At 47.2% G+C, this 25,934-nt stretch overlaps 1 long non-coding RNA gene across 3 annotated transcripts in view; it reads right to left on the reverse strand.

The window, feature by feature from the left end:
• Window positions 1-4,482: 4,482 nt before the first annotated feature.
• Window positions 4,483-25,934, reverse strand: part of LOC139039972 (uncharacterized) — a 48,121-nt gene continuing 26,669 nt past the window's right edge. For 2 of the 3 annotated variants that reach the window (XR_011493512.1, XR_011493513.1), the window contains exons 4-5: window positions 9,449-9,627; window positions 6,565-6,928 (exon numbers count right to left, since the gene is read on the reverse strand). This is a non-coding gene — a long non-coding RNA (uncharacterized lncRNA). Of the gene's footprint in view, window positions 6,929-9,448; window positions 9,628-25,934 lie in introns of all 3 variants that reach the window. The other variant, XR_011493511.1, reaches the window with a different exon arrangement.

Genomic DNA, 25,934 nt, shown 5'->3' on the forward strand with positions numbered 1-25,934 from the left:
ATCCGAATTACTGAGAGGTCTCAATGAGAGACAATTGGAAACGAAACGCCACTTTATTACTCCCACGGAGCTGCCATCCCTGGAACCCAGCTGCTGCCAAGCGGCACGGCAGCGAGACCTGCTCGATGAGCAGATAAGACTTGATGGTGAGCAAATAAGATCCATTTGCAATGAGCAGCATCAATTTGCTTGCCAACAATGAGCAAAGTCCTAATTCTCTTTGGTAGTTGCCTTGTGGCCTTTGAAGTGTTCTCTTGTTTCTATCCTCCGTGGTTCAAGCTAACTTTTTTTTTTCCCCAAGAGGGAAAATGAAGGTTGACTTGCCTAGGTGCCACCAGAGTGAGTTTTAGATTATTGAGGTTTGCGTGAACACTGTTTAGCCTGTGACAGATTTCCAGGTAACTGTCACCAAGCTTTCTAATTTGGGCAATAATCAGTCCCATAAAATCCTAGCAAAATGAAAACATGTAGACAGTCCCATAGCATCTGCTTTCAGCTGGAGCTGACATTTTTCCTTATACTAGTCGATACTAACAATGCTTCAATTCAGCCAGTAGTTAACCATCAACCCAACCCATGTTAACAGTCTCTGATATTCTAGGTACTATATTGAATACTGGGGATCTAGTGGTGAACTAAACAGACACCCTCACTGCCCTCCGGGAGCTGACGTTCTGGTGGGGAGATGATAACAACAACAATAATCATGACATAGTAATCTTTACATTAGAATTGTGCAAAAGTGATGGAAAAGTGCCTTTTCTCATCAGAGGCAGTAGGGTATGGCAGTAGAATGAGCACTGAGTAGTCGGGAATCCTGGTTTCTAGCCCCAGGTCTGCAACCCGAAGGCACCTTTCCTCTCTGAGCCTCAGGTTCTTCATTTGTAAACTGAGGGCATATTTATTCATTCAATAAATGTTTATTGAGGACTTGCTATATGTTGGGCACTACATTAGGCACTGGAGATACAACAATGAGCAAGACAAGTGCCAGGCTTGCTCCCATGAAGCTTGCAGTTTAGTAGCAAAGACAGACACCAGTCAAAGAATCACGTCAGTATATAATTACAGAATGTGATGAAGGAGAAAGACATAAGCTTATTTGTAACAGCCCCAAACTGGAAACAACCCAAATGCCCAGAGGAGGCCAGAGTGGCTGGAGTGCAAGGGGGAGAATGGTCTAGATGAAGCTGGAGAGGTGAGCAAGAGTCCTGAGCAGGTGGGGACAGGTCAAGGATTAGCCCTTGATCCAAAGGGCAAGAGAAAGCCCATTGAGGTGTTAGGAACACAGCTCACTGTAGATGTACTGGGAAGACGGGACTGGAGAGGCCCAAAGCAAAAACAGGAAGGTCAGTTAGGAGTCCTTCTCGGTGGTGTGTGAGAGTGTTAACAGTGGCTTGCAATAAAAAAATGAAAGGATGCTCAACATCATTAGTCATCAGAGAAACACAAAGTACAACCACCAAAAGATTCTCCTACAAGCCCATCAGAATGGCTAAAACTGAAAACACTGACAATACCAAGAGTAAGGGAGGATGTCAAGCAACTGGAACTTTCATACACTGCTGATGGGTATGTAAATTAGTACAACCACTTTGGAAGAAATATCTGATAATATCTATTAAAGTTAAATATAAGTATACCCTATGACCCAGCAGAAGGCCCACCAAAAGACATGAGCTTTATTTGGAAGAGCGAAAAGCTGGAAACAACCCAAATGTTCAACAACAGCAGAATGGGCAAATAAATTGTGGTATATCCACACAATGGAACATTATACAGCAATGAAAATGAACAATCTACTGATACACACCACCCAGATAAATCTCACAACAGAAGAGAAGGCATAGTGTATGTTTCTGTTTGAATGACACTCAAAAACAAGTGACAGAAATCTATAAGGACAGTTGTCAGAATAATCGTTATCCTGGGAGGGATAGTGACTGTGAGGGAGAAGAGAACCTGCCGTAAATCCGGGAATGTTCTGCATCCCCATCCGGATGGTGTCTACACTGGTGTAAAAATCCATCAAACTGTACACTTAGGGTTTGCGTACTTTATTAAATACGTTACACCTCAAAAAGCTTAAGAAAAAGAAGTGGCAGTTGCTTACACTAGGAAGGTGGCGGAGGTGATGGAGAAATGTGGATAGAATAGAGAGGTATTTAAAAGGTAAAATAATGGCCACCTAGCTTGCCCCACCAGCGTATCCTGAGGATTGAATGAGATGATGTACAGGAAAGGTTGTCACCCTAGGGGCTTTCTTGCTGTGAAAATCTCAACTAAAACAAAAAGAATTCCAGACTCAGAGTTAATTTGTTCTGAATGGCCCTACAACTAACACCAACCTCCCCACATAATAATAAAAGTGTTTATTTTAAAAAATAATAGCATAATAAAAGTGTTTGAAACGTGGGATATCTGGCTTATAGAAGGTGTAGGTTCAGCCAGAAGACCCAGCACCAGCTTGCGGACCCACTAGGCTGGGAGATACCCAGGGCTTTCTGGCAATAAAGAGGCTACTTGCTTTCCAGCTGCAGCAGCGTAACCACTAGCGGCTGCTCCCAAGTCCCTCCTTATCCTAACTGCATTGAATCACACCATTTTCATGGGATAACGGGATTTCCACGGGTGACATGGGGTTGCAGCTAAGACTGGATGAGGCTACTGCTAGTGCAATAGGATGAGGGATCCTTAGGGGAAGCCTGGAGAGCTTCCCAGGTGCCCCCACCCCCACAGCCGTGTGCGTCAGCGTTTCTAACAGACGAGGGCACCAAACCTCAAAAAGGGGAGTGGGGTGGCCAGCCCTAGCAGGTAAGAGCAGAGTTGAAAGTTGAACCAGTGATGGATGGCAACTAGACTTTGGTAATGAACACAATGTAAATAGGTTATATTCAACAAACGTTGAAATATAATGATGTACACCTGAAATTTATATAATGTTATAAACCAATGTGACCTAAAGAAAAAGAAAAGCAGATTATCTAATGAAAGAAAGAAAGAAAGAGAGAGAGAGAAAGGAAGGAAGGAAGGAAGGAAGGGAGGGAGGGAGGGAGGGAGGAAGGAAGGAAGGAAGGAAGGGAGAAAGGGAGGAAGGGAGAGAGGGAGGGAGAAACTTGAACCCGACCTTCCAACTGAATGACATTCTCACTACACTGCAGCCAGCCTGCTGGTCCACTGGTCTTGTCCCTTCTTCCCCCGCAGCCCAAGATCTGACAGCATCAAGCATGGCAAAGCCAAATTCACCGTCCTTAACAGGCATAGGCTCAGATGCAAAGGGGCACCGGTAAGTGACTTCATTCAGCAGACCTCCTTCTTTTTTATCCCCTGGGGGGCCATTTCATGGCTCAGTCATCTTGAAGGTCCCCCAGGGAACAGTGCCGTTCAGAAGGAGTCAGTCCACCAGGGCACTAATGAAGTGGATATGGGCAACCAGTCATATCTGCTCTGAAAGTTTTTTAGGCCAAGATCATTCTTATCATGGTCGATGGTGTGGAATTGTGGGTCTAAGGCAAGTTCCTGTCTGTGAGCATGATGGGTGCAGAAAGACTCATCTTTGCCTACAAGGGGGGTCCTCCGGCCCACCTGCACACATAGGCAGGGAGACCTTCCAGGTGAGGAGAACACCTATCAATCTCCTTAACTTTTGTCTTACGATGTCAGCCACTCTTTTGGGTTCCAAATTCTGAGGACTTCCTGCCCTCAGTGGGTGATTTGAAATTCCAGGCTTCCTTCTGCATACTCAGAGGACGGTGCAGCCTCAGAATGTATTTCTCCAGCCCAGAGGAAATGCCCAGCTAAGTGCGGTGAGTAAAAGTCTCAGTCCAAAGACTCAAAGTGTAAGATAAAACTTTCTTTATTTTCTTTTAATATAATTTAATTTCCATTCAGAGTCCTCATTCCACTGGCAGTGGGAAAAATGCAGTCTCGGGCATTGCTGGGTTTTCCAGCTCTGGCCCTTTCCCTGGACTTACTTCTAAGATACAGGAGCTGATGCAGTGCTGAGGCTGAGGGGTATCATGTGATCCACCGTGTTATCTGTTCACCCAGGCACCCTCCGGGAGGACCCTCTTGCTTGCCCAAGTAGCATCTTCAGTTCTGTGCTCTTCCAGGCCAGGAGGGAAGGCATATTAGTGATTCTGCTTATCGGGGCCTGGGATTCTCCATGAAGCTATCTAGATGCCAGCTGCCTGGACTCACCTCTCAGCCATGTCCTCTTGGCTCTCAGGGGTCTGCCTGGGCCCAAGCCTCACCCTCTGAGGTCCAGCAAAGTCTAAACTCTCAAGCTGGAAACACTGTCCATTCTCCCGAGGGCCTAAGGCTTTGAAAACCAAAGCCCAGAAACCTTCCTGATTTCCACTTTCCCCCTGCCCATCCCTCCACTGAGGCCGTGGTACTGAGGGGTGGAGGGAGGGGAAGTTATGAGGGGAGAAAAAAATCGATTAGCATCTCAAGAATATCCCACCACAGAAGTGATATTTAGGAAGTACCTTTATTCAACAGTAAGCATTTATTGAACACCTAGAATATGCCAAGTACTGTGCTAGGGTGAAGAAAGAAAAGACCTAACGTCCTAAGTAGGAGCTTATGATGTAGCAGAAAACTCAGACTCTTGCTTCACCCTGCCTGGGTTCTAGTCACGGCTGTCACTCATGCCCTGTGACCCCATGCAGGTTCCATAGCCTCTCTAACTTTAGTTTCTTCATCCATAAAATGGACTCAACACATGGTTTAAATACAGTAATATTTACATATTTTTAAGTGCCTAGCACCGTGCTTGGCACATAGTAGGTGCCGAATTAATGTAGTCTATGCAAAGGAAGCTGTGAGAGTTCAGAGAAGTGGTTGGGTGCTAGGTGACATGAAAGCAAAATGGAAAATTCAATGATATATATTTTTTACTTTAAAAATATACTTTATAGAGAAAAAAGAAAACAGTCAGCAATAGTCCCATCACTCAGAATTAACCACTATTAGAATCTTGGCACATCTGGGTGTCTTGATCCACATTCTCTTTTCTAAAGTAAGATTATTCTATTGTTTTTGCAAGCATTATTCATCCTTGTTATAAAGAATTCAAACAATGACGAAAAGTTCCAAGCTGAGAGCAAACAAATTCACCCCAAATCCCACCCCTTGGGTCATTGATGGATTTTAAGCCTGTGGAGCATGGGGGTGGCGATGGGGTCTGTGTATTAGAAAGACCACAGGCTGCTGGGTGGAGAAGAGTCAGGAGGCAGATGAGAAAGGAGACGGAAAATGATGAAGCCCCACCCTAAGGTGGTGGCAGTGGGAAAGAAGAGGCTGGACTGGGTTTGACAGACCGCTGGGGCAGACGCTCCCATGGGCATTCTAAACCCTTGCCTTGCTTCCGGCTAAATCCCTAGAAAGCCCCACACCTGGACCACATTAGGTTAGCCTCCTGCAGGATCGCCTTCCCTGAGCCTGAGCTTGCACATTGTGCCCTCAACTTTTATTGAGGGCAGATACAAGAAACAGCCACATGAAATCCAGGCTGCTCCTGCTGTAAAATGCAGTGGGAGGCCTGATCCATGATGCTGCTCCGAGCCCCTGAGCAATGCCTCTGGCAATGCCTGCCAGCTTGAATGTAGTGCCTGGGAACAATTTGCCTCTCTTGAAAAAAGTAGCGTATATTTTTCTCCCAGATAGTGGAAATGATGTAATCCAATCTATTTCCCTTTTTGCCCTGGTTGCCAAGAAGCTCGGAGTATAATTTCATGTTACATCAGCTCTAAGCCTATACACATGTACCTCTTCATTGCTTTTCCTTTTTAATTTCAATACCTTTGTTGCAAGTGTATCTTCTGAGAAAATCCTTTATGTAATAAGAACTCCCATCTCAGAAGCCAGTGGACAATAGGTATTCAATAAGTGTTTGATGAATGAATGAAGTAGTAAAAAAAACCCAAATTTTAATTCTGGATGGTGGCCAAGCAGGGTGATTCAGAGGCAGATACCTCCAGTGGCCACGGGCACAGCCAATAGGAAATGATGGAACATTTAAGGAATTAATAAGGAATTAATGGAACAGTCTCTTCCGAACTGAGTGATTATAACTTTTGCCCTCCAGGAGCCTGAGTACTATTCAGGAGACACTGAACCAGTGAAAGGAAGAAATGAAAATGTGGTATGAGTAGGAGTGTGTGTGTGTGTGTATGTATTTGATCATTTGAACTATCCTTTGCACCAACTACCCTCTGCCTATCACATTCCTACCCATCCTTCAGCATGGAAGGCAAGGCATCCCTGAATCCCCCACCCCATGATTATAATCAAAACCCATCACATGTATGTCATGCTTTACAAACCGCATGCACATGTAGCCTCTCATTCAATTCCTGCAACAACCCTGTGAAGTGAGTGGATTAGCATTGTCCTATTTCACAACTGGAAAATAATTGGGGATCTCGAGCTGCGCTGTCCCATATGGTAAGCCACTAGCCATATGTACTGAACACTTGAAATTTGGCTAGTCCAAACTGAGATGTGCTCTAAGTGCAAAATACACATTAGATTCCAAAAACAGGACAAAAAACATAAAATGCCTCAATAATTTTATGTTTATTACATGTTGACATGATAATATCTTGGTTATGTGAGTTAAATAAAATATACTCAAAATTAATTTCACCTGTTTCTTTTTACCTTTTAAGATGTGACTACTACTGAATGTGGCTGCTCTGGATCAGGGGTCAGCAAACGTTTTCTGTAAAACATTTCTGTAAAACCAGATAGCAGATACTTCAGGCTTTGTGGGCCGTATGGTCTCTGTCGCAACTACTCAACTGTGCCATTGTAGTGAAAAAGTAGCCATAGACGATAGTAAATAAATGGGCGTGGCTGGGCGCCAATAATTTCATATATGAAAACAGTCAGCAGGCTGAGCAGTGGTGTGCAGACTCTCGCTCTGGAACAAAAGAGAAGCAGCGTGATGCGAGAGCTTGAGATTTGGAGTAAGACAGGTTTGGATCCCGACTGCCTGTTGCCAGGTGAGTAACTGTGGGTAGGTTAGTTAACTACTCCAAGTGTCAGTTTCTTTGTCTCAAAAATGGAGATAAGTCCAATAGAAAGCGGGCAGTGAACATGGACGGACAATTCACGGCCGAATACAAATGGCCAAGAGGTGAAGAAAATATGTTTAACCCCATTGCAAGAGAGAGTGATGACTAAGACAATAATGAGTACGTTTACCTCCCAATCGAAAAGGTTTTTTTTTTAATTATAAAGTGTGCACTTAAATGTGCATCTCCCACATGCTTAGTAGGGATGTAAATCAATATGACCCTTCTAGAAAGCAATTTGCCAATATGGATCAAAAATCTTTACAAATTTATACCCTTTGACCCAATAATTCCACTTCGAGGAATCTGTGCTAAGGAAATAATCAGAAATGTGGACAGAGATCTACATACAAAGATGTTCACTGTAGCATTATTCATAATAGTGAGAAATTGGAAGCAACCTGTACATCCAGCAATTAAAATAATGGTTAAATAAATTTTGACATAGCAATTTCATCAATACTGAGCAAACGTAAACATTGTGTTTGAAATATTTAATAACACAGGGAAATGTGCCCTATAGAATGTCAAGTGGGAAAAGGGGGATAAGACTGTGTATTCCATGCTCTGCTAAGAGTGGGGGTAGGAAGCTCATATATTTGCATAGAAAAAAAGTGGCGCCAATATGTTGCCAAGTATTATCTCAGGGTGGAGGGATTATGTCTGACATCTATTTTCTTTATTATTGTCTGTTTTCCAATGTTCTTCATTTAGAATATATTACTTTCATATTCAGAAAAATAATATTATAAAAACCCTGATTGGGCCAGCCCGGTGGCTGAGTGGTTATGTTTGCACGCTCTGCTTCAGCAGCCCAGGGTTTTGCTGGTTCAGATCCTGAGCGCGGACCTAGCACCACTCATCAGGCCCTGCTGAGGCGGTGTCCCACATAGCACAACTAGAATATACAACTATATACTGGGGGGCTTTGGGGAAAAAGAAAAAGAAGATTGGCAACAGATGTTAGCACAGGTGCCAATCCTTAGGAAAAAAATAAAAATAAAAAATAAAAACCTTAAGTCCTCAACCCAATCAAAAAATGGGCAAAGCTCGGGGCCGGCCCCATGGCCAAGTGGTTAAGCACGTGTGCTCCACTTCAACAGCCCGGGATTTCCCAGTTTGGATCCCGGGTGTGGACCTAGCACTACTCATCAGGCCATGCTGAGGCAGCATCCCACACAGCAGAGCCAGAAGGACCCACAACTAGAATATATAACTATGTACTGGGGGGCTTTGGGGAGAAGAAGAAGAAGAAAAAAGAAGATTGGCAACAGATGTTAGCTCAGGGCCAATCTTACAAAAAAAAAAAAAGGGGGCAAAGCATATACATAGATAAGATGTAAAACGGTCAAAGAAGATAGAAAAGACAGCAAAGAAATATAAAGGTCCCCAATATTAGTAGTAATCAGGGAAATTAAAACAACAAAAATATTTTTTTCATATATCAGCTAAGCAAAAATGGACAAAAGATGTACAATAGCCATTAATGGCAAGGATACAGGGTAATGGGGGTCCTCTCATGTGCCCGGGGAGAGCATGAGCCTTTTTGGAGGACAGTTTGGCAACTGCTGTAACATTTTAAAGGCATATTCTCTTTCATTCAGCAATCTCACTTCTAAGTATTGAGCACATGTGCATAAAGCCCTGTATTAGCATGTTCAGGGAAGCATTGCTCATTGCATCAGTATCAAAAAATTGGAAACAACCCACATGTCCATCATTGGGAGCATTATGGTGAATCCATTCTGTGCAATATTAGGTAGAGGTTAAAAGAATGAAATAGATCTCCATATACTGACAACAAATGAGAAAGAAAAGCAAGCTACAGAAAATACAAGAGAATGATCACATTCATGGAAAAAATCCATACAGATATGTACATATATATGGTTCTGGGGAAATTCTACGTTGCAGCTCTGTGAGGGGCAGAGAGGAAGAGGGTGAGAGGGTGTGTGACTGGGATGGAGGGAGGCAACAGGGGGCTTCTCCCTTTGATTCCACAGGCTCCTCTCCCATTATTGAGTTTTGGGTTAACAGCTCAAGCTCTGGAGACATGCTGCCTGGGCTTACATGCTGGTCCCACCACTTATTGTGTGACTTTGGGCAAGTTACTTAACCTCCTCAAAACCTCAGTTTCCTCATCTGTAAAGTGGGGACCATCATGGTATCCACTCACGAGGTTGTTGAGAAAACGAAATGTGGTGATGTAGATAAAGTACTTACCTCGTGCCTGGCATGTAGTAGGGTCTCAAATGAGAGCTACCATTCTTAGAACCATTATGATGAGAAACATGGCACTGATGATACTTTCGTTAAATACTTGGCAAAGATAAAAATTTTAATATGGCCAACAAATTTATACACACCTAAAGGAGACTGAGGATCCAAACTGGCGAGGGAGCTGTGGGAATGCAGGCAGCTGGCACACAGCAGGTTATGAGCTTCACCTCTCGAGTCAGCCCATCCTGGTTCCAATCCAGAAGCTTCCACTTGCAGGGTGTGCAAGTCCTCTGCACCTTCAACTCTCTGCCCCTCAGTTTCTTACCTGTGGACCATTGGGTAATAACAGTACCTGTCTTATGAGGATAAAACAAGTTTATTTGGGATAATGTTCTTGGAAAAGTGTCTGACACAGAGTAAGCATTAACTCTCCTGGTGGTTGTTACTGACAGTATTGTTAGAAGCTCAGGAGTAGTGCTGGTACCTCAACTGCTACTGTTTCTCTATGTCTGATCTCCCCCATGCAGCCTCCAGACTCCTCCAGGGCAGCAACGACATCTCATCCTTGTGAGACCCTCCCCAGTGCCTGATAGAGAGTAGGCACTTACATTTCGGCAAGATTGCTATCATCACGGCTTTAGTCTGATGTATCATTTTAAAAACAGAGTGAGAGGCAGCCTGAGGGAATGGGAGGAACACCAGCTTCAGAGCAGGGTGGCCTTGAATCCCAATCCTGGTTCTTGCCTGGTGACCTCAGGCTGGCCTGTCATTGACTGTGTCTCCCTGACCCTCAGGCTCCTCCCCAGTGAGATGGTTTAATAATAGTGTATACCTCATAAGGCCATTGAGAAAAATAAAGCAGGGAATGCATAGGACACCCACAGCCCTCAAGAGGAGCCCAGTAACATTGACTCTTTAATGCTACTCCCTATGCTGGCTTCATAGGGACGACAAAGGCAAATGCATGCTAAGTCTGCTCGGGTGTTTGGGCCATAATTAGACACTACTGCACACCTATTCACAGTGTGCCGCAACTCAGACCAAGTGCCTAAGAGGAAACAGCCACCTGGAATGCAGAATTTGCAAACCTGTGGAGGGGTAGTAACTTCGTAGAGATTAGTTGTACAAACATGGATGGGTGGGAGTGGGTGGAATCTAAATAATTAATAATGATAACAATAGCAATAGTACTGGGCACTGAGCTAAGCACCTTACAGGTATTAACTTCTTTATTCTTTACAACATTCCTAGAAGGTTTCACTCCCAATATAATTACCTTCAATTCACAGATGCAGAAACTGAGTCTGAAAGTGGTGAAGAAACTCTCCCAAGGTCACAGAGCAGGAAGCGGCAAAGCAAGGACCTGAACCCAGGCCCCTCTGTTACTAGGATTCCAACTCTTAACTTGTCCCCTTGGAGGTAGATAGGGCGTGTTTGTGCGTGCACACACATACATGCACACACACTCTCACACTCTGGCTTCAGTGCCACCTGTGGACAAGGACGGGTGCATCTGCCTAGTCTCAGAAGTATTCACCCTCTCTTTGTCTTCTTTGGTGGAGGAAAAGGGGCATTGAACAGCACAGCTAGGCAGAGCTGAGGCCCTGAACCCCAGCGTCTGGGCTCCTAGTTCAAAAGGAGTAGTCCTTATTCTGCCTCAAACACACAAAAGTGCCTACATCAATAATAAAATATAGTAATAATAATAATGTCTATACTTTTCTGAATGATTAAACATTTTTACAGTAAAAAAAAAAAAAACCCACCAAAATAAATAAGTAAATAAAAGCTCCAGAGGCTTGGGGAGCCGGGAGTCAGGTGTTCAGGATCACAATTAGTAAAAGCAGAGAAGACCCAGCTGTGCTGCCCTCTTGGGGCCGGCAGATGGCGGGGCAAGGGCAGAAGGCCAGGGACAGAAAGGGCTAAGCAGCAACCTTCACCATCTTAAGACCTGGAGCACAAAAAGGTCCAAGGAGCATCTTGGCATTGGGCAACCTGGACCACACATCACCCAGGCAGTGATGGGCTGTCTGGTTGTCTGATGTTTTTCCTTTCTTTCAGGATGGACAGGGTCTCAGCTCTAGACATGAGGACAGTTGGTATCATGACAGAGATGAGAAACCGTGGCCAGAGGGACCCATTCCTCACTCCCCTTATTTAATCGCCAGAAGCTATGCTTTGTGATTGGGCAAGGGCTCTACGTGAGCATTTGATATGTGAGAGCAGGAGGGACAATGTGGAACCAGGTGACAAAGCCAGCCCACATGTGTGCACAAGGCCACATGGCAGTGTGCAAGTGTCTGTGTACAAGCGCTCATCTGACAGCTGCAAAGTAAAGCTGGCCAGCCATTCCTCACGTAACCTTACAGGTTTTTCCAGGCCTGAGATTCTGGGTTTTGGTTTCAGAGAGTGAGAAGGAGTCAAATGGTGAAACTGTGCCCACATTCAAGTGTGCAAGATGCAGCAAAAGAGAGCTCAGAAGAGTCACCACACGTGTGTGCTGTTGGGCAACCAAGCAAGCCAGGAGAGGCCACATGCTCCTTTCCCACCTAATCAAACCTCCTGGCATTGACAGAGGTGAATTGGGGGTGGAGAGATGTGCCTCACCATTATCTCTGCTCTCGTGGCACCTTCTCCTCCCTCCCCTCCTCCCTCTATCCTTCCCTCTCCCACTCTCCCTCTCTCCCTCCCTCCCTCCTAGCTTTGCTCCCGCCTATGAAAAATCAGCAAATAAAAAGTTACATTAACCCCACCCTGACCTCGCCGACATAATACACTGCAGGCTGATGCGCTGCCTTTGGAGGCTCGCTGAGAACCTGTCACTCTCCAATGTCCCGAGCACAGCCTGGGGAGCATTTACCGGATAATTAATATATTAAATGCATGAAAAATAGTTACACAGACTTCCCCTCCCCACCCAGGGAAAGGGGGTGGGATGCAAAAAAGACAGATTCAGGCTGTATACCATCAATATAAAAGCATCCCCCGAATAGCCGTCATAAAAACTGTTCATAATTTTATAGCTTCATTCCTGTTGGAGCACCATAAAGGCAAGTCATATTTTTTACACTCAGGATGCCCCATAAAAAAAAAAAAGGAGCAAGCGAGAAAACGAGAACTTGGCAGGAGGCTCTTTTCCTCTCACCTGAGGGTGAGGGACAAGAAGGCGCCCCCCACATTTGTCCTCTCTGACCCCCTTCTTCCACCCTTTCCTTGGCCTGGCTGTGAATTCTGATGAGTCCGTCAGAATAATTATTAATTGGATGACTTTAGCACTTTTTATTTGTTTTTTTTTTTCTTTTTGCTGATTCCATATTTGCCTTTAATGAGGATGGAGGCAGGTATGGAGATGGGGTATCTCTCTGGGTCCGCATCCCTCAACCTCTTTATTTGTCCTCTGAGGAGTTTGGGTATGAGGAGTGAAATGATGGGGAGCTTGTTGGACCATGTCAATCTGTTAAGGTTCAGGTTCAGAAAGAAGCAGGGGCCGTGAACATGTCTTTTGTGGGAGATGTTAAGAGCCCGAACCAGGCAGTGGAGAGAGAGGAAAGAGGAAGAGCTGGCACAGAGTAACTGTCGTGTCCCGATCTCCTGACCTGAAGTTGGAATGGGATGAACCCCTCAGGGTCCCTGGCAGAAACCAGGTGTTCCTGCACAAGACTCTCATAAGACTGATGCAGGCAGTTCCAGACTGGGGGAGGGGAGCATTTGAGATCAGATACAGACCCAAAGCTGACCCTGACACTGTGAGCAGGGCAGCCAGAGCTCAGAAAGAGGCTGTTCGTCTCCTAGTCAGCCCTCCAGTGTCCCAAGACATCAATAGTAAGTTGACCTCTTTGCAGCAACAACCCCCCCCCCACGCACACCCCTAGGCTTTCAGAGAGACTTGTCCCACTCCTGCTGACCCCAGGAGGAAGGCTTGACCCCCTTCCTAACTCTGGAGTGGAAGAGGACATAGAGGAAGCGTCCCCCTTTTTCGCGGGATCAGGCGCGGGCCCAGCGGCAGCACAGGATGGAGATGCTGATGCGCACTCCCGACGCCTCTGCGAGGAGCTGCGGACGCATGGGGGAGACAGATACTCGCTCAGAGACGCGCGAGGGAGGCGGCCCATCGCCTTTCACACACCCTGGCCGTCTGTCCCTCAAACCCGCAGTCCCTGTGGACGGAGAGACACGCAGAAGGGCCGGGCGGCGCGCGCCCGCTGTGTGGCCGCTGACCGTGGTGCTGAAAAGGGAGATTTCCGGGAACTGAGGAAAAGGGGCCGGCCGGCCTTCCAAACTGACCTTACACATCTAGCGTAGCACGCCCAGCCTCTCCGGGCATCTGCCACTTTGATGGGCTTGGGTTGATTTCTCCCCAGCAAGACTGAACAGTGTGTGTCTCCCTTTCTTTGGGGTTTCTGCAGTTTGCCTGCCTTTATTCGCCCTGCCATCCCTGTCAGGGTCGAAGCTGCCTCAGAATGGGTACTATGTCTCTTCAATAAGACTGGGGGATCTGTCACTACAGAAAAGGCCTCCCCAGATCATACTGTCACTCCACGAGGCCAAAGGGTCTGCCTCCCCCAGCAGTCTGGGGGGCTCCCTGAGGACAGTTTCTGGTATCTCCCATCAGAGGCGCCTTCTTTAGGCTGTTACTCTCACCAGGCTGAAATCCCTCCAGTACATCCTTTGTCTACCCCATTCGACCGGGATTTTACTATGCCAGGGTTATACATCTCTCACCAAATTTAGAGCTTCCCTGGAGCAAGAATTGTCTCCACCATCACACTAGGAGCACCGCCCCCGCCCCCCCACCAGCATAGAGGCTGTGTCTCCTCTACCAGACTAGGGTTTCCTCAAGGGTAGGGGCTCAGTTTCCCCAACCAGATTAGAAGCCCTCCATCCTGACCAGAAGCTGGGTTTTTCCCACTGGACTGGACTACTTCCCGGATCAGGGGCTGGAACTCTCATAAGACTGGGGAGCCCCCACAAAAGGCGCTGTAATTCTTCCCTAAGACCGGGGGCCCCTCAAGGGCAGAAGTTCCCCCATTACACTGGAAGCTTCCACACATCAGACTTCCCCAGGGCCAGAGGTGTGTATCCTTTGTTCAACCCTGCACCAAGGATACTATGGTTCCTGCTATGGTTGAGACTGACTGCACCATCTGTGAACTGGACAAAAGAGACTAACATTATCAGCCCCCTCCATGTGCCAGCCATGGCCCCAGGCCCTTCGCACCCATTATCTCATGGCCTCACCACCATCCTGCATGGCAGATATCCTTATCCCCTTTCCACACATGAGATGAGAATGACACCCAGGAGTCCAGAACCAACTCCCTCACCCCCAGTACTGGCCTCCTCCTTCCCTCCCCTCTTCCATGCTCCTGCCAAACCCTGCTGATCTATTCCTATAAAAGCAGCCATGTGGACCAACTCAGGGCCATAATCTCATGGCTTGAAAGAAATCAGGCTTCAAGCAAAAAAGAAGCTGTACATTAAGGGACATTCTTCCCTCTCCTTGAGTATTCAGGACTCTGGGCAGTGAGGGGGTGGGGGGGGGGGCCGGGCCTACAAGTAACCAGAGGACTCATATTCTCTCTAGAAGCCCCTGTTAGCTCTGTAATTCTACATGCACTGGGAAAGGGGGAGGTGAATGGAGGAAAGGAGGGCCACTGGGGTACTCTTTGTAAATCAGATATTCTGATTCCACTTTTCCTCTTTTTTCCTAAATGAAAACCTAAGCCCTCCTCCTCTTTCTCATACTCAACAGTGTCTCAAGATGTTGGAGTGACAGCAGCTATTAGTATCTCTGTATTATACATTGTTTTCTGTGTGTGTGAGAGTCTGTGTGTGCGCATGTGTGTGTGTCATAAAAACAGTCCAGCTCTTGTTCTAGACCAGAACTAAAAATAGAAAGGAGGGGGGATAAAGCATCCTCCTCCCCAAAAGGAAAAGCATCAACTAATTTGAAAAATATTTAAGAAACTCTGGGTCGTCATCCACTCGCCTCTCCCTGCTCCATAATTACACTGCAGTGCCTGATATTTTCATGGGACATTAAACCAGGAGTCAGGTGATGGGTTCCTTCCGTCTACGCCTATCCGTTAGCCGCCAGGCCCCCGCGGACCTTGACATTATTAATAGTCCTATTCATTAAGTATTACTCTTGTAGAATGAGTAGCATAATATTGGCCTGGAGATAGGAACAGGCAGAAGGAATAAGTCAAATTAATTTTCCGGAGCAAACGCCCCGGTTCTGTAAATGACATTCTGTACTGTTAGCATTTTAAATGTGGCACAAATGGCAGGAGACACAATTTGAAAGCAAAATACTAGAAGACATGGCTCAGGGTGGAACGTGGCAGCAGGAAAATCTAAGAGCGTCAGGGACCTGGGGGTGGAGGATCTGGCCCGTGTAGCGATGGGAAGAGGAGGATTTTTTTTAATGGGCATTTATTTAAAATGCAGTTGAGGGAGGAGGAGTGTAGGAGGGCAGGTAGTAAAGTCTGTGTGTGAGTGTATGGAGGAGAGTCTCGTGGAACAGGAAGGAAGAATCAATCCCAGTTTTCCTTCCCCCTTTCCTCCCCCAAGGGGATGTACTAGGGTCGGAGCTGAGGGCTTTCTGCCACTTACTCCCCCAGTGGGATGATTTTCACCCCCTTCCAAGTCTTTCTGACCAGGTCTAGGTAAAGGTAACTCATGCATTCTTACTTAATGTGAGGTTTGGTAGATAAGAACACTTACTCATTCACTCAATGCTCCATCCACCTATTTCAACAATACATGCCAATTCTGGGATAAACCATAGATTTGGGCTAGATTTTAGAGAGCAGGGCACACACTGATTGGTTAGTCAAGGCCTCATACCCTCTAGAACTTACAGTCTATTGGTTGAGCCAGGAGGAGCCCAGGTAACTGTAGCACAATGCAGTTTGTAATAAGGGCAATGAGGGAGGGAAATATGAAAGCTGTAGAGTGTTCAAGACAGACTCCATTCCATTAGAGGACATTTGCTAGAGGTGGTGGCATTTAACTTAGGCTTCGAAGGGTGGGCACAACATGGACATGAAATAATGGAGAAAGGCAATTCAGATGAAGGGAGCAGGATAAACCAAGACTAGAGGTATCTAAGGGAAACAGGAATGAGGGACAGTAGGCTGTTGTCCAGGACAGGAGGCCTGGAAAGGGTCGTCATTAGCAATGAGGTTGGGAAGGCCACTCTCAAAGAGTCCTGAATGTCAGGCATCCAAAAGTACTGAAGCTAGTCTGAGAAGATGGTACCATTCCTGCGGTCCATATTCCTACTGCATTCTCCCCAACACACAAGGGCAGGGACTCGCAGGGAGAAGGGGGAGAGCACTGTGGACTGCAGTCCATACCCTGGATGGTTTCTGGTCCCATACCACTGCATCCCAGTCAGTGGCTAGGCAAACCAGTAGCCTGGTTGGAAAGAAGATTGTACCTCAACAAAGTTAGGCTCTAGGCAAGAAAAAGATGAATGTTCACTCGTGCACACCCACTATTCCCACCAGGAAACCAGAGCAGGGCTCTATCTAATATTTGCTTGCCAGTGGGCTTTTTTGAGTCCAGCACCCATCACCACCTACTTAGGTACTCTCAAGTGTTTCAAACATCCCAAGGGGACAGGCAGAGCCTTCATCCTAGCATCCTGCCTGGAACTGGGTTTCTACATGCCTATGTTCCTGTTCTCCTTACTCCATCCTCATCCAAGCTTCAGAAGGCTTTTTTTCTCCTTCTCTTTGTGGAAGGCAATATCTGAACTTACCTGGATCCTGAGTAGGACCTAAGGCCATTCAGACCCATTCAGAATCTATCCTTAAGGAACTTGAATAGCAGATATAAATACACAAACAACTTGATGCATTGCAGTCTATGATAGGGGCCTCGAGGGAGGCACATTTAAAATGTCAAATCAACAAGAGCTATCACTTACATAACAATTACTATATGCCAGATACTGTTCTAAGTACTTTCACATATATTAGTTCATTTAATCCTTACATCAGCCTTATGAGGTTAGTACTGCTACTATCCTCATTTTGTAGATGAGAAAACTGAAGCACAAAGAGGTTAGCTTGTCCAAAGGTACACCTGTAATAAGTGGCAGGTCCAGGATTTAAATCCAAGCGGCTAGTCTCCAGAGTCCATGCTCTTAATGCCAATAAGTTAGCCCGGGCCTAGGTGACTTGGGGCCAGGAAAGTAGTCTGGAAAGTTCTTGGGATCAGAAAACCCACGTGTTAGCATCTCAGACAGGGCCACGTGACCAAACAAAGAATTCCTTTCCCCAAGTCCAGGGAAGGAGATGCTGTCTTAGGTCCCCTGGGTCCATGTTTGGCTTTAGCCTGTCTGGGACAGAGAGTTGCAGAGCCAAGATACTGACTCTTCGTTGTCACTGGTCCTCAGATGGCCCTGTTCATGCTACCGTGAAAAACGAAGGGATGCAATGGGAAGAGCAGTGAGTTGGGAGTCAAGAGCCTGGTCCATCCCTATGGAATTTGGAGAAATCATGACCTCTCTGAACCTCAATTCCTCATGTGTGAAATGAAGAACTTAAACCAGGTGCTTTCCAAAATTTCTCCCAGTTATGACACTCCACTGAAGTGATTCTCAACTTTGGATGCACATTCAAATCACCTGGGTAACTTTTTAAAAATACCAACACTTGGGCCACACCTCAGGCCAATTGAATCAGAGTCTCTTGAGATACAACCACATGATATTGGCAGTTTAAAAACCTCCCCTGGTGATTCTAATGTGCCTTATGGTCTATAGAACCCAGGTGCATTGAAGAATGGAGGCTGCACTCTCATGCTAGCCTAATCAGAGATCTTAGAAACTGGTGACAAGGGCCATGGTTGTAGGGTTGTGGGGAAGTGATTTACGGGTAGAAAGACCATGCCAGTGGACCCAAGAGTTCCAGAGTAGCCCCAGAACTTACATAAAGGCAGCCTCTCAAAAGTGACTGATGAGAATGAAACCACGTGTCTATGGACAAGTCTCCAAGCTGGTAACCACATGGGGTCTCTTGGGACAGTGGATCTGGCTCACTCTTCTTTCTCCTGGCATTCCAGACCCTAATGCCTAGTATCTCCCCTCATTTTTTGAAGATGCTTCCCTCCGTAAACTCCTACCAGAGAACTGAGGTTCCGACTCCCTCCAGATCCCATTGGGGTACCACATCTTTTGGGGAGCAGCTTAGGAAGGAGGAGCTCTTCCACCCAACGTCAGAGTCACATCTTCCCCCTACAGAACTGAATAAATACATTTAGCACTGCCTCCACCTTTTTTTCCCCCAATTTAGTATTGTTTAATATGCATTTAATCAGGCCATTCGGTATTACAGCGGCTATGTAGCGTGACTCCCCCCATGGGCGCGGGGGGAGGGCGTTATAGGCCATTAGGCTAAAGTAATATGTATGAGGAGTCACTTTTCCCCAGGGCGCAGTAACTATTTTTGCTCCCCAGTCGTCCCCATTAAATCATTAAACCTCATGACTATACTTTCTGAACTCTACCATGATCTTTAAAAAGCCAAGCATTAAAGGGCAGCTGTCACCCTCCACCGCCCAGGCCTCGGCCGCTTTATGTATTCACAGCATTAAGTCTTTTGTCAGTCTATACATCATTGGTGCGGGGGTGGGGGGATGAAAGGGTGGTTACAGCGCTTGAGGAGTCGACATCCAGGCCCCTAGCTTCCTTCTGGGGAGGGCCCTAGAGGTCTTGTGACGGACCCCTCCCTGCGAGACGGCGGGTTATGCAGAGCTGACCAGCAAGAGGGACGAGGGTGCTGGAGTCCGGGGACTGTCCGTGGTGCTGAAATCCTGTCCCAGAGACGGACATTATCCTCTCTCCCCTTAACTAACCAATGATAGTTGGCTTTCTCAACTGGCAAGAGTCATTTCATAACCAAATATTTCCTGAAAATCCCTATTTTTTCCCTCTATAGTGGGTATGATACTGCCCAAGGAAAGTTGTGGAGTAGCAGAAAGATCTGTGGATTAGGACTAGAAAAGCTGCTAAATGGCACAATCTGGAATAAGTCTGAGCATCAGTTTCTTCAGTGGAAAATGGTGCTGATAATGCCAATCACACAGGGTTGTCAGATTTAAATGATGTTACGTTTGTTAAAGTTATTTACAAACCATAAACACTCCACATATAATAATATATTAATGTGTTCATGATAAACATTAATTGATACTAATTTTGTTTTTATTATTTAATAAATATTTATTTTATAGTTCTACTATTATTTATTGTTGTTGTTTTTGTAGGTGTTACTCAAGAACAATTTCCCAGAAACTTCCTTCTCCCCTAGGAAATCTCTCCCCACAAGGATGCAAAAGAGGACTACAACCAGTAAAAAAAAAAAAAGACAGAGGTGGTTTGCTTTTATTTTATTTACCTCTTATGAATTGAAGTGGAGAGGATCCTTGAGTCCCTTCACCCAAGACTCAGTCCTAAGCCTGTGGGGTTCCTGTTCAACCCTAATCCCAACCTCCCAATCCTCACCCCCGACACACAGGAGCTTTTCTCACTCTGCATCCCCATGCCGGCCTCACCATCAAAAACCTGGGCAGGGAAGGGTTAAGCATCTCAGCAACCCCCAACAGGGTCCTCTTCACAGGCTGGGAAACAATGGAGCCATCAGTCTATATTTGACCTTTGCTCCCACAGCGTTTATGACTTATTCCTCTCCTCCACAGCCTGCTGCGATTCAGCCTTCAATCTCCCACCCCTTGCCAGAGTCCTCCCCTAATGCCCTCCCCAGCCTCTTATGCCTCCCTCATTCCCCCTTTCTCTCCTTCTTTCCTCACTTCTCCCAGATTTGTTCCTGTCTCATCCCCCATTCACTTGTATTTCCTCTTCCCCATTCCCTCTTCACACTCTCCATCCCAATTGACATTTCTCTCTCTTTTTCTTTCTTTCTTGCATTTTCTTCTCGTTCTCCCCTAACTTAACAGTTGGCATGCCAGATTTGGGTGAGGGCTTTTGGAAAATCTCCGCTTGCCCTCTTTTCTCCCTCTAAGATCCCTCTTTGCTCATCCCCCACCCCCTGACACCATTGTGTCCAAAAGTGGCCATGAGTTGGCACAGTGAAGGTTGGAATGGGGAAAGTACTGCGTCCATTCATGAGATGGGGGTCTCAAGGGGTGGGGGTAATATCATCCAGTCTGGAGCAGAGATGAATGGAGGGTCTTATCAAAGAGGAGGAACTCCGGTGTGTAGAAAATAGGAAAAGAGTACACAGGCCTGAGTATCAGAAAGAACGAGATTCCGGTCCTAGCTCATCCACCTACTAACTGAGTGACCTTGGGCAAGACATTTGTCCTCTTTGAGCTTCTTCCTGCCCCGCAAAATGGGAGTTAATAATGCCTGCCTTGACCTAGCTTGCAACGTTGCTGTAAGGATCAAGAAATATAAAGAGCGTAAAACTGTGTTGTAAACTGTAGATGGCTGTATAAATACAAGGGGGGGGGTATTATTTTTTTCTTGGAATTTCATCTAGCTTCCCTGCGCCCACACCCCTCCCTGCAGCAGAATGGAGGAAGCAATGATCCCACACACCTGTACAGCACCTTCCAATTGAAAAAGCACTAAGGCTTAGCTAAGCAGGTCTGAAGTGATTTGTCCACAGCCACAACACTAGTAAGTAATAAAACCAAGACTCTAGCCTAAGTTTTCAGCCTCCAAGTTCAGTGCTCTTTCCACCATCCTCTGTGGCTTCTTGCTTGCCCTCAGGTGCCCCAGGCTGGAGGGCGCCTGACTCACGAGCCTGCCACCCTCCTTGCACTGTCTGATTACATGCCCACCTTCCTCCAGTGAGGGTGAGTTCCTTGAAGCAAGAGAACAGGTCTGGTGGGCACTTAGGGAAATTGTTTGTCAAGTGAGTGAATGGAGGAATGGACACCCCTCCCCTGAGCACGGGGGTATGTCCTAGAAGGTGAATTGCAACTCGGTCCTCTTCTTCACAACTCTGGAGGATGCTACATGGCCGCAGAGTGGGCTCTGGTCTCTAGCACGAGAGTCTCTCCGAGGAAGGGGTCCAGCCCACCACCTCCCCAACACACATTGCTCAGTCCCTGCCCCCAGCCCTGTGACAGCAGCCTCTGTAATGAATGGCTCTGCAGTGGGGCCCAGCAAAAGGACAGGAGGGCACGAGACAAATCATAGCTGCCAGGCGCTAATCTTCCCTTGGGAAAGTCACCTCCACCCCCCTCATCCATCACTGGGCACTGGGCTGCCACCATATCCCCCCACGTACACACCCAAGACAACCGCCAGGGCCTCGCGGATGCGTGTGAAAGTACACAGGCCTGGGTTGCAGCATCCACGCAGGAGCTTCTGCACACAGGCAAAAAAGGCCATTATTGCTCCACACAAGGCGCCTGCTTCGGATCTCCCACACCCAGAAAAAGTATAAAGTCTGATGATTCTAAATAAATCTGCTAAGCCATACATTTGTGTAATTGCCTAAGAAATGTTTGTTGGGAATCTATTTCAAGTAAAACAAGGTGGTGCAGAGGACACAGAGATGAATAGAACAGAGTCTATCCCTGAAGGAGTTCATGGCCCAGCAGGGGAACAGAAACAGGCCAAGGGACACTGGGAAGGAAAGGGACACAAGCCGTGAGAGAGGAGGAAGACGGAGAGTCAAGGGAGGGATTTCTTCCAGCTGAGCGGGCAGGGACAGCTTCATGAAGGAGGACCTGGAAGGACAGGTGGTGTTTGCAGGGACAGGAAGCAAGCAGTTCAGGAGCAGGGAACAGGGTGAGCCAAAGCAGAGTGTGGAAGGAGGAGTGTGCATGTGAGAGAAGGCAATAAGTCGTACACGAAGGGGGGCAAGGAAAGATGAAATTGAGACCTGTCCACAGAATGCTACACATCCTCCCACACCCACCAGTCCCAAAATACCCCCCCCCCACACACACACACAAAGAATCCCAGGCTTATGAAAAAAAGGAGCAGTTCCAACTCCTGTCATAGGTCAGTTCCATGGAGATATGTCCAGCCACATGTACATCTTCTCCCAGAGAAGAAGCTACGGAGACACGGACCTATATCCATAAACGATGTCACTGTAGAGCCACCCTGTACACACAGTCGTCCTCCTGGCCAGCACTCATTGAGCACTGTTTCAAGAGCTCCATGTACATTCTCTCCCCACTAGAATGTAAGCCCCATGAGGCAGTGTATGTCTTACTGCTGAATCACCAGAGCTCAGAACAGTGCTTGACACATAGGAAGTGTTCAATAAGCTTTCATGGAATGAATGAGTGCATGGCGTCATTTAACAGGATCGTTATGCTACAAGATGGATACAAATATTAACCGGCCCTCCCCCCACCTTTTACAGAAGAGAAAACTTAGTCCTAGAGAGGGTCAGTAGCTTGCCCACTGGTCAAGCAACTGGTAAGTGGAGGCTCCTTGATGCAAACCCAGCCGTGACCAGGGCAAGCTCTCCGCCAGCCATGCTGAGCTGCGGCAGCCCTGCCTCTGAAGTTTGTGTCTCTGCAGTCGTAGGTATGCTTCAAGGAGGCGTAATTTGAACCTACTCTCTCGGAATCTGCATAATCATGAACTATTGCAACAAGGTATTAAAATATACATTTATACATTTCTATAGTTATACACACTCAGTTGGCTCACTTTAAGAAAGTCCAATACAAACAAAAACACCCAGTTTCCAAAGTAGATAAATCTGGGAGGGCTCATTTGCTTTGCAAAAAAAGTCCTTGCACTATAAAAAAGAGCAGTCATCACAGGGTTTTTAAAGTACCAGAACTTCCCTGGGCACGGCAGACGGGACGGGAGCGTGGAGGAAGGGCACCAACATTCATGGATCGCCTGCTGTGGACCAGGCACTTTACTACCCTGCAGAGGAGAAATTTTTCCCCATTTTGTAGATAAGGAAACTGAAGATCAGGTTCGACACACTCACTCATTCAACACTATTTATTGAATCATGCTCTGTGCTAGGAAGCAATGCAGGCCCCAGGAAATCAGAGACACACAGACCCGTCTTTGCCCCTCTAGATGTTTGCGTTCCAATGGGGAGAGATAGGCAATAAACGAGTAAATGAATAAGCGAGCAGATCTTCGAGGGAATGTCGTGTGATGATAGGTGCCGTGAGGGAAACACATAGGGTGGTAAGAGAGAGGTGGGGTGTCTAATGAAGATAGGGAGGCATTAGGGGACCCCTTGGGCTCCTCAGCTAGAAACTGGCTGACTCCATCTCTGGCTCCTCAGCCCCAGCACAGGGAAAGGAGGAGGTGAGGGGAGAGAGGGAAGAAAGGAGAAAGGAAGGAAAGGAGTGAGGGAAGGAAGGAAAGAAGGATGGAAGAAAGAGAGGAAGGAGGGAGGGAGGGAAGCGTTCAACCTGCTCCTTCTACCGAACTACCTTGGCAGAAATCCAAGTGGGAAGAGTTGCTGGGGAAGCAAAATGTATTCGAAGCCATTGTCCATTACGGACCCATCTGAAGTTAGCGCTGAAGCCCTGGCACCAATTCTTTGAGAAAATAGGAGTGTGATTTGTAAAATTTCAGCTCAGCCGGCTTGGTGGGAGCACTGGAGCAAGGAGGACCAGGGCTGTGGGTGGACAGGGTGACGCAGGCTGAGGAAAGTGAGGAATTAAGAACTAGACCATCCAGACTCAGCTTTTCTGGCTCAGCTACTTAAGGGTGTGTAGCTTCGGCGGGGATGTTTAACCTCTTTGCACTCCAGTCCCCTGGTCTGTAAGACGGGGATAATGCTAGTACCCCACTCCGGGTTGTGGGGGGGATTAACTGAACCAGTGCGCACCACTGCCTGACCAACAGTGGCAATCAAAGGGCCTCAGCACTTAGCATGGTGGAGGAGTCAGAGGAAGTGAGGATGAGGATGGGGACAGCGGGCAGGAGGAGAAGTAGAGAGAAGTGGAGGGAAGAGACACTGAGGGGAAAGAGAAAGCACGCATGCACATAGTTACAAGGTTTCCCTTCAACTTCCCCCAAAGCTTAATAGATTTCTAAATGGGCTTATTATCACCACCTATGAATTATTTTAAAGGATCTAATTATAAAACACCAAACTAGCTAATTAGGTTTCCTGAGCTCTCCTTGACACAGGTGCAAACAGGCTCTCTGGATGGTAGTTCTGGCAAAAGCCTGCAGAGCCGAGTCCATGGGGGTGGGAGGCTGCCTGTGGCCCACAATTAGGCCTCTAATTGTAGGTGTCCTCCTGCCACTGCCAGGCCTCCAGAGACGCTGGCTGCCTGACCTCTCGCCTGATGGATAGGAGCAGAGGGCCTGCAGAACAGGGTGCAGCTTCCCTTGGGCCTCTCGGGTTTTGAGGCTGAGGATGAAGTAAGTGGGTGTCCCCAGAACCCAGCTTAGGAGGGGCTGCATCTCAGTGGAGTGGTCAAGGAACCAGGCCCTTGGCGTTCCTCCAGGCCTCTCTGAACAGAAATGCCCAGGGGAGGGGCCACTGAGATGCTGAGAAAATGCACTTATCTTTCACTGGAGGGACACATACCCTTGCGGGGTAGTAAAATGGCAGAGATGGCTATGCCTCTGCCCCATTAGATTAGAGGACCCCTGGGGGATGAGGGACCGAGTTCTCAAGTGCTATGATGGCGCTGCATGAAACCCTGTCTCCACTACAGTGATTTCCAGTGTGTTCCCCAGACAGTAACAGCAGCATTACCTGGGAACTTGTAAGAAATGCAAATTATCGGACACCACCCAGGGGTGGGGCTGAGCAAACCATGTTTTAATGAGCCCTCCAGGAGATTCTGAGGCATGCTCCAGTTTGAGAACCACTGCTCTCCTGTCCCCAGGAGGAGGCCATTAATCAAGGCGGCTGCCAGTGGTGGGGCTGCCGGCTAAGAGGGTGTGCGGAGAGACCTGTTTCTTAAATTAAACTAAATGATGGCCATTAAGGGGGCATCCCTTGCACATAATTAATTCTCCTTTTGCTAAACGGGGCAGGCGAGAATTGGACAGCTAATGATGATCACGCAGGCTCCACCCCATTCCTCCACCTCCCCCGTCATCTCTACCACACGAGCCTCATTGTCTCTCCGTGAGGTGGCCCCAAGAGAGTCTGAGGTTTGTGAACTACATAGCACTTACTGCCCCAAGCTCCTTACCACTGTCCCCTTCTCCAAGTCAGTCACCACTCTTGCCAGCTCTGTCCTGGTCCCCCAACTCCTCTGCAGCCATACAGGGTCCCAATGTCCCTCTTTCACCGGAGCCTTTCCACTTTACCAGCTTGACATATTAAACTTCTGGGTAGAATGTTACCATTTAACCACAGATGCCACGGCTTTAAGAGATGTGGAAACCCTGGAGCTGGAAACCCACACCCCAGGCCTTACCTCTCTGAGCCTCATTTCCGTTGTTCTCAGGTGTGGGTGATGCCACCTATCTCTGACAGTCATGGTGAGGAGGAGCAGAAACTCTACACAGGACGCACTTAAGCAGCGCTTGTTACACACTAGGGCGGGGCTAGGTTCCCCTCTCTCCTTCCTCCTCTGGGTTCCAGACGGGCTCCAGTGGGGCTGGTTCTCTTGGATCCAGAGATGTCTCTGGGCTGCACTAGCCCATCCCCTTCATTCCATTAGTAAATCCTGGAGTCCAGGAGCTGC

Source organism: Equus asinus, chromosome 13, assembly GCF_041296235.1.
Source record: "Equus asinus isolate D_3611 breed Donkey chromosome 13, EquAss-T2T_v2, whole genome shotgun sequence".
In the NCBI taxonomy this organism is placed as follows: Eukaryota; Metazoa; Chordata; class Mammalia; order Perissodactyla; family Equidae; genus Equus; species Equus asinus.